Raw genomic sequence first — 11,488 nt, 5'->3', positions numbered from 1 at the left:
TTTAAAATTTATTGTAATAGTATTATTTTATTTTTCCAAATAATTTTAAATATATTTTTCAACATTCATTTTTTTAAAGATTTTGAGTTCCAATTTTTTTTTCACTATTCCTATGGCTCCTCCCTCCCCAAGAGAGCAAGCAATCTGATGTAGGTTGTACAGTAAAATCATGTTGAACGTATTTCTAAATTAGTCATGTCATGAAAGAAGAATCAGAAAAAATGTAAACAAGAGAGCAAGAGAGAAGAAACAAAAAAAAATTATAAATAGTGTGCTTCAATCTACATTCAGATTCCAGAGTTCTTTTTCTGGATATGGAAAGCATTGTCCCTCATGAATCTTTCAGAATTGTCTTGGATCATTTTATTGCTGAGAAGAGCTAAGTCTATCATAGTTGATAACCATTCTCTGTTGTTACTGTGTACAATGTTCTCACCAATGTATTCATCATTTCTTACAGCACAATAGTATTCCATTCTATTCATACACCACAACTTGTTCAGCTATTCCCCATTTGATTCACATCCCCAGCATCCCCAATTCTTTGCATCCACAAACAGAGCAGGTATAAATGTTTGTGTACATATGGGTCCTTTCCACTTTTTTATGATCTCTTTGAGATATAGACCTAGTAGTGGTACTTCTGGGTCAAAGGTTATGCATAGCGTCTAACTACTTAGAAGTTCAATCTGGAATTATGACCAAAGTGTTATAGAACTGGGTATACTGTTTGAACCAGCAGTAGGACTTTTAAGTCTGTTCCCCAAGGTGATCAGGGAAAAACAAAAAGAACTTAAATGTTTGAATATAGGTATAACACCTCTCCTTGTGTTAGAAAAGAACCAAAAATTGAGGGAATACCCATCAATTGGGGAATGGCTAAAAGAAGTTTTGGTATATGAATGTGATGGAACACTACTTTTCTGTATGAAATGATGAGCTGGTTCATTTTAGAAAAACATGGAAAGATTTGCATAGATAATGAAAAGTGAAGAGAAGAACCAAGGGAACATTGTATACAGTAATAGCAATATTATTGGAAGAGTAATTGTAAACAACCAAGTAATTTTGAGTACTATAAATACTCAAATCAATTATAGAAGACCTATGAAGGAAGATGCTATCTACCTCTAGAAAAAGAACTGATAAATAAAAGTATGCACAGCATGGTTTTGGGATATATTTATAAACCTATGTCAAATAGTGGCCTTCTATAGTGCAGAGTGGGGAGAGAGGGAGGAAAGCAGTTTGGAACATAAAATCTAACAAATAAATTTCACTTAATTTAAAAAATGAAAACCTTAGAAAATTTATGTGAACTGATCCAAAGTGAGCAGCACCAACAGTAATGTACATAATGTACATAATGACAGCAATATTAAAACTATAATCAATTGACTTTACTTCTCTGATTAATGTTGTTCAGTGTTTTTCATTTTAGTTGTTTCCAACTCTTTGTGACTCCATTTGTTTTTTTGTTTGTTTGTTTTGTTTTGTTTTTGTTTTTTTTTTAACAAAGATACTTGAATGGTTTGTCATTTTCTTCTTCGGCTCATTTTACATATGAGGAGAGTAAGGCAAACAAGGTTTAGTGACTTGCCCAGGATTATACAGCAAGTAAGTATTCAAATCTGAGGCCAGATTCTGATTCCAAGTCTGGCAAGCTATCTACTGTGCCACCTAGCTGACCATTGTTATCAATAAAATGACTCAAAACAATTTCAATCTACCTCCCAAGAGAAAATTGTTCTCTGAGTTTAGATTAAGACTTATTTTTCTCATTTTTTTCTTGCCTTTTATGCATCACAGGTGATATGGAAATATGTTTTGCATAATATCCCAAATATAATGGGTATCATATTGCTTGCCTTCTCAATAGGTAGGGTTCCAATAATTTGGAACTCAAAAAAAAAGTTGTCAAAAAATGTAAGAAGGAACTAATGTAAATAATTTATTTAACCTACAAACTACATAAAAAGGCAGCTAGAACTGTGTTTTAAAGGAAACATATGTACAGAAAGATTGTAAAGGAGAGAGAAAGAGGAAAGGGAGAGGGAGAGTGAAAGGGAGATGAAGGAAGAACTAACACTAAAAATGCAGAGATAATAAGAAAAAAAAAGGTTAAAAGGAAGCCCATGGGGCAGCTAGGTGGTGCAGTGGATAGAGCACTGGCCCTGAATTCAGGAGGACCTGAGTTCAAATCCAGCCTCAGACACTTACTAGCTGTGTGACCCTGGGCAAGTCACTTAACCCCAATTGCCTTACCAAAAAAAAAAAAAAAAGGTAGCCCAGACACAGGATAATTTTTAAAATAAGGTGTGGAGTTTATTAAATCCTTTTTTTTCCCAGTTTTCATATATCTTTGTCTTCTCCAATATAAATGAAAATGTTCTCTTTGAGGGGTGTCAACGTTCTGAATAAAATTTAATTAAACAAAGAATTAAAAAGTGATAAATACTATTAATTGCTATAGAAAAATACAACTTAAATTAGGACTGAGACATTTAATTTGTCAATTGGGAGGTAACTGATGACCTTAAACAATGGAGTTTTAGTAAAGAAAAAGGAACCGGTTTCAGATTGTTATTTGTTTTTCATTTTGAAGAGTACCACTGACATCACAGAGTAATATCTTGACTTGTCCATGAAATAAATTTAAATAGAGTTGCACAAAGTTATCAGCCTTACTCACTCTTCCAGAACAATCAAAGCCAAGTAACATGACCAAAGTCAAGATGACTGGTGATGTCCAGGGTGCAGTGGATGAATTTGCTGTCTTAGATATCTGACTAAACTCAACACTCCATAATCCCTGTTTCATCAACCTTCATAGCTGTTGGAATGAATTATTATCTTCTGCCCATTTTGCCAAGGAATGTCTTCATTGGCTTGAGGTATTGAGGTAGACATCCCCCTAACTCATGAATGGGTTTGAGGCCTGTTGGTCACTCTCAACCTGGTTTATCCTGTCTAACAAGACAATTTTACCTACATGTTGGTACAAGGCATGCTACAGCTTCTTGGATACACAGAGGACAACTGGATGAAAAGTGAGCACCAAAAGTGGATAAGCAGTCTTGAAAAGGACTCACCAAACCTTCACACCAAAGGTGCTAGTCCTCCCTGAATACCTCATATATCTGTTTCAGATTTTATACTGGAAGTTTAGAAGTGAAGGGAGGAAAGATGTAAGATAACTTGAGGGGATGGCAAATAAAACATTTTATATTTAAAATATTTTTACATGTGCTCAAACAACAATGTAAGGACATTTGTTTTGTTCTGTCATTTTTGACCACCTAATTTTAGTGGTTAGTTGACTTCTAGCTAGAAAATATTTATTTAAATATTACATCTTCCTATATTTAAACAAGAGCAATAAATGCAAATACAATGTTTTTTGAGGTCTATATTAAATCTGTAAAATAAACTTAAAAAAATAAGGTGCCAAATAGCTTTAGTTTAAATGAAAAAATATTAAATGTTTATTCTATATTATATTTTTTTGAGAAAGTGATTATATTCCAGGTAAATGAAATACATCATATAAATGATATGACAATAACTAAACACATCTTATAGATTTCACTGAAGTATTTAGTTGGCAATCATCCACCCACCAGAATTCTAAATTTGCCTCTAAAATACTAGCTATCGAGAATATTGCATTGTTGTTTTGTTCAGTTTTGTCTGACTTTTCATGATTCCATTTAAGTTTTTCTTGGCAAAGATACTGAAGTGGGTAACATTTTGTTCTGCAGTTAATGTTGCAGATGAGAAAACTGAGGAAAACAAGTTGAAGTGACTTGGTCAACTAATAAGTGTCTCAGTTCAGATTTGAACTCAGGAAGATGACTTCTTGCCTGGAATTCTATTCACTGTGTTAACTAGATACCCTATAGAGCACAGTAATTAGTACAAATTCCACTAACACTGTGTGCCAAATGTTCACCATTCATACCAACAGCTACCAACAAATTCTCTTCTCCTCCCCACGGTAATCATGTGATTCTCTCAAATAAAGTTTTGCTTTTCTGCTTAAGTTCATTTCCAAGGATTTAGATTTTATCAACTCCTACTGCCACCTTTTTTAATTGATTAGAATAGTCAAAATTTGTCTCTGTGGTAAAAAGTTTTTAACAGTCGGTTAGCGATAATGGAGAGATGACAGTTTTTAAAGGACCACCCTTTTGGGGAGGAGACCAATGGCATGGGCTACGCACGCCAGTCCACCTACTAAAGCAAGGAGAGAATGGAAGTGGGATCTCTTGCCTGCTTTCCTGGTCGGATGACTGGCGTGACACACAGACGCAGACTGGAGTTGGACGCAGCGCGGCTTGCCATTAGCATCACGTGCTTGACTCGGTCTCTTTCTCTCCCCAAAGGTGACCCTGGGCTTTTGGTGAGTTTTATATGGAATATAGACTAAGCTTAGACTTAAGACTATTTGTTTTGTATTTCTACTTTCCTATCCCTCTAATCAACATCACCTGGCAACTACCACACAATAAAAGCTCTAACTAGAGACAGAAGTTTCTTCCATTTACTAGTCTGGGAGATAAATTAAGGGAAAGGTTAAAGAGGGGAAATTAATGCTCTAGGATCCAATTTTAAATCTCACATCTCCATTCTCTCCTTTCCACTGAAAAGAATTAAAATTGTTCTAGTTGATAATCACAGAGGAATTGAAAATTCAATTAAATTCATTTTAATAAATATTTGTTAAGATCTTATTACCATGTCAAATGATTAATTTAACTTCCATTTTATTCCAATCAGCATTATTCACTTCAGTGTAATTCCATAGGGATAATGATTATTTCTGTTTTACTTGTCCAGTAATATACATTTAGTCAGTCTAGTTAGCTAATATCAGTACATATGTACATATTTTACATATCTTATATTTACAGATAATTGTTGTTTACCCATCATTCTCCAAGAGGACCATGATAACAGGAGGTGATATCACGACTTTCAATAAATTGGATTTACATGAAAGTGGGCTGTGAAAATTCACCAGCCTCACTTTCTCCTTCAGAGCCATCTGGGACTGGTCACAAAATATATACCACAACAGGAGATGCCCCTGATACAGTGGGAGACCCTGCTTTTTTTAAGCTAAGGTCTTGTACAGGTCTCCATAAACAACAACAATGACAACAACAAAAATCCCCTTGAATGCATGATTACCATGTCATGATCACTATTGGAAACTGAGGACATACTATGCAACCTATAATCATATGAATCTATGATCTCATTTTTGTTGTTATTTCCACAAAACATAAAGATAATAATATATCCATACCTATCTATCCCACATAATTATGATACATTATTTCTTTTAAGTTTATTATATCAATTTCTCCTAACATATTGGCCCTCCCTTTTTCTTTCACATCATAGTAATACCAGTTGCATATGTAGTTGTCCATCTGTTATTCTCTCTCCAAATATGAATGGCATTGTAGTAGCTTTTTTTTCCATACTGAAATATGTTTGGTGACATTTTTTATATCCCTGATGATTTATTATTTGCATTATATTGCAGTTTGTGCAATCCAATCATATTCCTCTGCATGGTACTTTGAGAGATATTTTATTGCAAATGTTTGGAATTACATGTCTTATACTCACACAAAATCACTAGAATGATATTGATATCACATACATATATGAATACATCTATATATGTGTGCCTATTTATATCTATATGCAATTGTCCATGTATGCATGTAAAAATACACCAATAGATATGGAGGTATGTGTGCATATATATCTATATACAAATGTATCCATAAATATCTATATATTCACACACATATCTAGATCCATATCTCTTTTTCTCTATCTAACAATTTATCTATCTACCTCTATGCATATGTGGGTATATATCTTAGATAAGTTTTGCAAATAGGCTTCAAGTTGGATGCAGAATTGAACTAAAGAAAGAGAACAGAATGGATTTCTTTTGTGGAATTGAAAAGCTCTTTTAATGATTGTAATTTTCCAGGAAACAACAATCAATTTTTCTAGTACTAATATTATTTCTGTTCTACTGTGTGATTAAAATAATATATTTTCTATTATTCTTGGCTTCATATATATATATATATATATATATATATATGCATATGTTTTTACACTTACAAATACACACAAATAGCAATCAGAATTTACAATATAAAAAAAAATCAAAAGGAGAGGTACAAGTTAAAACAGTAGGCACAAAGTCCCTAACTTTAAAATTCCAGAAGCAATTGTACTGGGGCATTATCAGTGATTAAGGTTGGGGAACACACCATTCCATAGCTCTTGATTTATCAAAGGCCATTTTACTGAATGTGTGAACTCATTGAAGCAGATATTTGAACCTGTGAACAGTCTTAAAAGGGTAATCTTTTCTTCACTTATATTCAATCTGTACCTAAAATACAAGTTTGAGATCAATGTTGAATAAAAAATGTAATACATGGAATAACATAGAGATTACATTTTAGGTATAAGATTAATAATTTTTTAGTCATGCTATATATTGAATTATATGTAATAGAATGGATATGATGCAAATAGTACTACTCACAATATTTGCATTCTATGTCAGGTTTGGCACTACCTGGCTTTGTAACCTTCAGCAAGTCATTTAATCTCAGTTTGCATTAGCTTCCTCAAAAGTAAAAAGATACCTTGAGGAAAGTAAACATTGCAGGCCTTTTCAGTTCTATGATCCTATGGTTTTATCATCTATATAAAACCTGTAAATATTGTAATATATGTATTTATGAGGATCAGAAATGATTAGGGATTAAATCATTAGTTTAGTTAACTAATAAGTGTATTTTAAAAAAAAATCCTTCCCAAACATCTCATTTCTTCCTACTGAGGATATTTTGAAGACCAAAAAATGAATTACTGTTATTTTTTCTCTTTTTTTGGCTTATTTTCATGTTATTCAAAAACACAATATTATTAAACAATTACTTAGTCTACACTTGGAGTTAGCACTGTCTAGATGAACAAGAACATACACAACCTTTATAAACTTTTATATTTATGTTTTAAATTATAAAATAGGAGACACAGTAATAAATTACATTAGTAATGCAGTGTTTGATAAACCCAAAGACTCCAGCTTCTGGGACAGGAATTCAGTATTTGACAAAACCTGCTGGGAAAACTGGAAGATAGTATGACAGAAATTAGTCATAGACCAACATCTTACACCTTATCCTACAATAAAGTCAAAATGGGTACATGATTTAGACATAAGAGTTGATACCATAGGTAAATTTGAGAGGAAGGAATAGTTTACCTTTCAGATCTTTGGAAAGGAGAACAGTTTATGACCAAACACAAGATAGAGAATATTATGAAATGCAAAACGGATGATTTTGATTACATTAAATTAAAAAGTTTTTTTACAAACAGAAACAATGCTTCCAAAATTAGAAGGAAGGCAGAAAGCTGGGAAATAATTTTTATGGCCAGTATTTCTGATAATGGCCTCATTTCTAAAATATATAGAAAACTAAATCAAATTTATAAGAATCCAAGTCATTCCCCAATAGAGAAATGGTCAAAGGATATGAACAGGCAGTTTTCTGATGAAGAAATCAAAGCTATCTATTCCCATATGAAAAAAATGCTCTAAATCACTATTGATTAGAGAGATGAAAATTAAAACAACTCTGAGGTACCACCTGACACCTATCAGATTGGCTAATATGACAAAAAAGGAAAACCATCAATGTTGAAGAAGCTGTGGAAAAAATGGAACACTGGTGCATTGTTGGTGGAGCTGTGAACTGATCCAACCATTCTGGAGAGAAATTTGGAGTTATGCCCAAAGGGCTATAAAGCTGTGCATACCCTTTGACCCAGCAATACCATTTTTGGATCATTTACCCAAGGCGATCATAGAAAAGGGAAAAGAACCCTCATGTACAAGAAAATTTATGGCTCCTCTTTTTGTGATGGCAAGGAATTGGAGGTTGAGGGGCTGCCCATCAACTTGGGATTGGCTGAACAAGTTTTAGTATATGAATGTAATGGAATTCTATTGTGCTGTAAGAAATAATGAGCAGTAGGAGTTCAGAGAAACCTGGAAGGACTTGCATGAACTGATGATGAGTGAGATGTGAAGAACCAGAAGAACATTATACACAGGATCAACTGTGATAGACTGGATTCTTCTCACCAATACAATGGTACAAGAAAGTTCCAGGGGATTCATGATGGAAAAGGTTCTCCAAATCCAGAAAAAAAAAGAACTGTGGAATATGGATGCTGACTGAATCATACTATTTCTTTTCTTTTTGGTGCTGTTGTTTTTCTATTTTGAGGTTTCTCCTTTTTGCTCTGATTCTTCTCTTATAGCATGACTGATGCAGAAATATGTTTAATGTTGTCATGTCTGTATATATATATATAGATATATATGTGTGTGTGTGTGTGTGTGTGTATTTATATGTATATATGTGTGTATACACACACACACATAACCTATATTGGATTGCTGTCTAGGGGAATGGGGGAGGGAGAAAAATTTGGAATTGGAAATCTTATATAAACAAATGCTGAAAACTATCTCTACAATTCAACTGAAAAATAATAATATACTTTTATTTTATTTTATTTTTTTAGTGAGGCAATTAGGTTTAGGTGACTTGCACATGGTCTCCCATCTAGTAAGTGTTAAGTGTCTGAGGCTGAATTTGAACTCAGGTACTCCTGACTCCAGGGCTGGTGCTCTATCCACTGCGCCACCAAGCTGCCCCAATACTTTTATTTTATAAAAAAAATTTAAAATAATCTCAAGGTATCCTATACCTTGTAACCTCACAATAATATTCAGCATTTTCTATTGTCAGATGGAATTTCCACTTTTTAAAGATTTTTTTTAAGGGAATTAGGGAATGGGGTTATTCATAGGTAGAGGTCAAGTCTCATGTTCCATAGGAAGATAATTTGTAATATTGGAAACTCCTCGGATATCAATATTTTATAAAGTCACACAATTGATTCTAGAATAAAGTAATTTATTGCCATACAGTTTCAGTGTGGAACAAAAGCAGCAAAACCATTACTCTTCAGGGAATGTAGATAAAACACTTTTTAAAATCATTCATTACTTTGAATAAATGGACTGAAATTGGTGAATTTGTTCAGTTAACATTAATTCCAAATGGAGGTTTCATGTAAATCTTTCTGTAAAATCATAAATGTTCAACTTATTGAATAAGAGAGAAAATTGCAGAGATACATTGACAATTTATTTCTGCAGGTCTGGTGCAATATGAAGGTGAAAGAGGCTGCTTGCCCATTCACTATAGTTTGAGACCAACCTCAAGTTCACCTAACTACTTAAAAAATAATCTCCTTTATTACCCTTCCAGTTTTGTACTTTGATATCCTCCCTAACCTGAAACATTCAATATTATAATCCTATATAACACACATGAACAGAAACACTCATACATATTTCTTAAAAGGTTAAAGGGGAAATATGAAAATGTCTCTTCCAACTTTTTTCCATCATACAATTTTTTTAATACTTTAATCACACTTTAATAGGCATAAAGGCTAGAGAGGCAAATAACAGAAAGTACAGAGAAAAATGGCAAAAAGTTGATGCAGTACAGAGACAGATGACATGGAAATGCAAGTAGAGTGGTGGAGGATTCAGGAAAGTCCCAGAGAAATTGTAGAGTGGAGAATATCTCAAATGTTATGTCAAAACCATTGTACATTTATATTATTACCTTCTTAGAGAAAGAGCCTTTACTTGTTAGGGTACGATTCACAGTAGGTCACTGTCAATGTGCAGGGCCAGTGAACTAATTAACTCTGTGTATTGAGGGTAAATTAAAAATATCAAATTAGGAAGTTCAAGCCTTGGATGAAGAAAGGGAAAGCATCTGCTGCAATAAAGATAACTCTATGAAATGGGAAGAAATATACAAACATGTTTCCTCATTTATACTTTTGAAATCTAAAGAGATGTTGGAGGATTTACTGCTTATTATTTGATAGATGCTATGCTCCTATGCTCACATCTGGGAATACACACATACTCAAAAACACAGACTTGCCAGTCTTTGCTTTCTATGACCCCTATGAGCTTACATTTTACTGGAGGTGGAAAAACAACATGTAAAAGTATTTGTATTTTTAAAATATAGGTAATTTATAAAAAGTAATTTCAGTCAAGCACAGTATTAGCAACAAGTGTGTAAATGAGATCAGGAAAAAAAAACTTTCTGTAGAACATAGTTCTTAATCTGTGTATTAAAGGAAGTTAAATACTCTACCATTGGCATTGAGAATGAATTACCAGCAAAGGAAACAACTAGCAGAAATATGAGGCATATTTAAATGTAAAGTTAACAGCAATAAACTAGTTTGATTACAACATTGATTATTTAAAGAGGAACAATGTGTAATCAGTCTAGAAAAATAAGTAAGTGGATCACTGTAAAAAGTCCTCTTAGGACAGGGTAGGCTGGGCCCTATTTGAAGATTTGTCAGAGTGGTAGAATCAACTAGAAGATGTGTTACATTTGCAAAGACCTGGAGAACCCAGAGTTACTTCTACCACAGAATGTTAATGAGCACTTTTAAATTTTTTAAAGATTAAAAATAAAGGTGGAGCCAAGATGGCAGAGAAAAGGCAGTGCTCGTAACACAATTACTCCAAAAATCTCCAAACATAGCCATAAGAAAACTCCTGGAGTATCAGACCCCATAAAAAGATGGGCTGAGATCTTTTTTTCCAGTCAAAGATGGCTTAGAAATTTGGTAGGAGGGAATTACTGTGCTGGGCTGGGAGTAGAGTCCAACCCCAGAGGTCAAACAGAGAAATTTACCCCCAAGCCTATGAATAAGCTGCAGTTCAGGCATTTTCTGGAACTAAGCTCACAGTCTGGTGAGAAGGATGAATGGCTAGCTGTGGAGGGGGATGGGGGGAGACTACAGGGGTGTCTGCAGGAACTGAGGAGTAATTTAGTAATCCTACCCTAGTTGGAAATGAGGAAGAAATCTTGAGCGGCAGCATCCCAGGTAGGGTAGGGGCACAGGCTTGTCAGAGCTAACAACCACAGCAAAGAAAATGTTGTTTCCTGGTTGATTAGCAAATTGACCTGGGGTTATTTACAGACCAGAGCATAGGTAAGGAGAGTGAAGAACCTGATCCTCCTTAAATCATACCACCTGAGAAACCCTGAAGCTTGAGACAGTAAAGCCTGAAACCTATGGCCCATGTTAAGAAGGAGTTAAGAGTCAAATAAAAGATGTGTACAATGAGCAGGCAGAGAAAATTGTGTACCACTGAAAGTTTCTTTAGTGACAAGCAAGATCAATGGTGAACCCTCAGAAGAGGATAGCAACATCAAGGATCCTATATCCAAAGCTTCCAAGAAAAATATGAATTGGTTCAGGCCATAGAGGTGATCAAAAAGGACTTTGAAGAAAAAGTAAAAAGGTAGAG

Source organism: Dromiciops gliroides, chromosome 3 (assembly GCF_019393635.1).
Source record: "Dromiciops gliroides isolate mDroGli1 chromosome 3, mDroGli1.pri, whole genome shotgun sequence".
In the NCBI taxonomy this organism is placed as follows: Eukaryota; Metazoa; Chordata; class Mammalia; order Microbiotheria; family Microbiotheriidae; genus Dromiciops; species Dromiciops gliroides.
The sequence above is the reverse complement of the archived record's forward strand: the minus strand, read 5'-3'. Positions refer to the sequence as shown.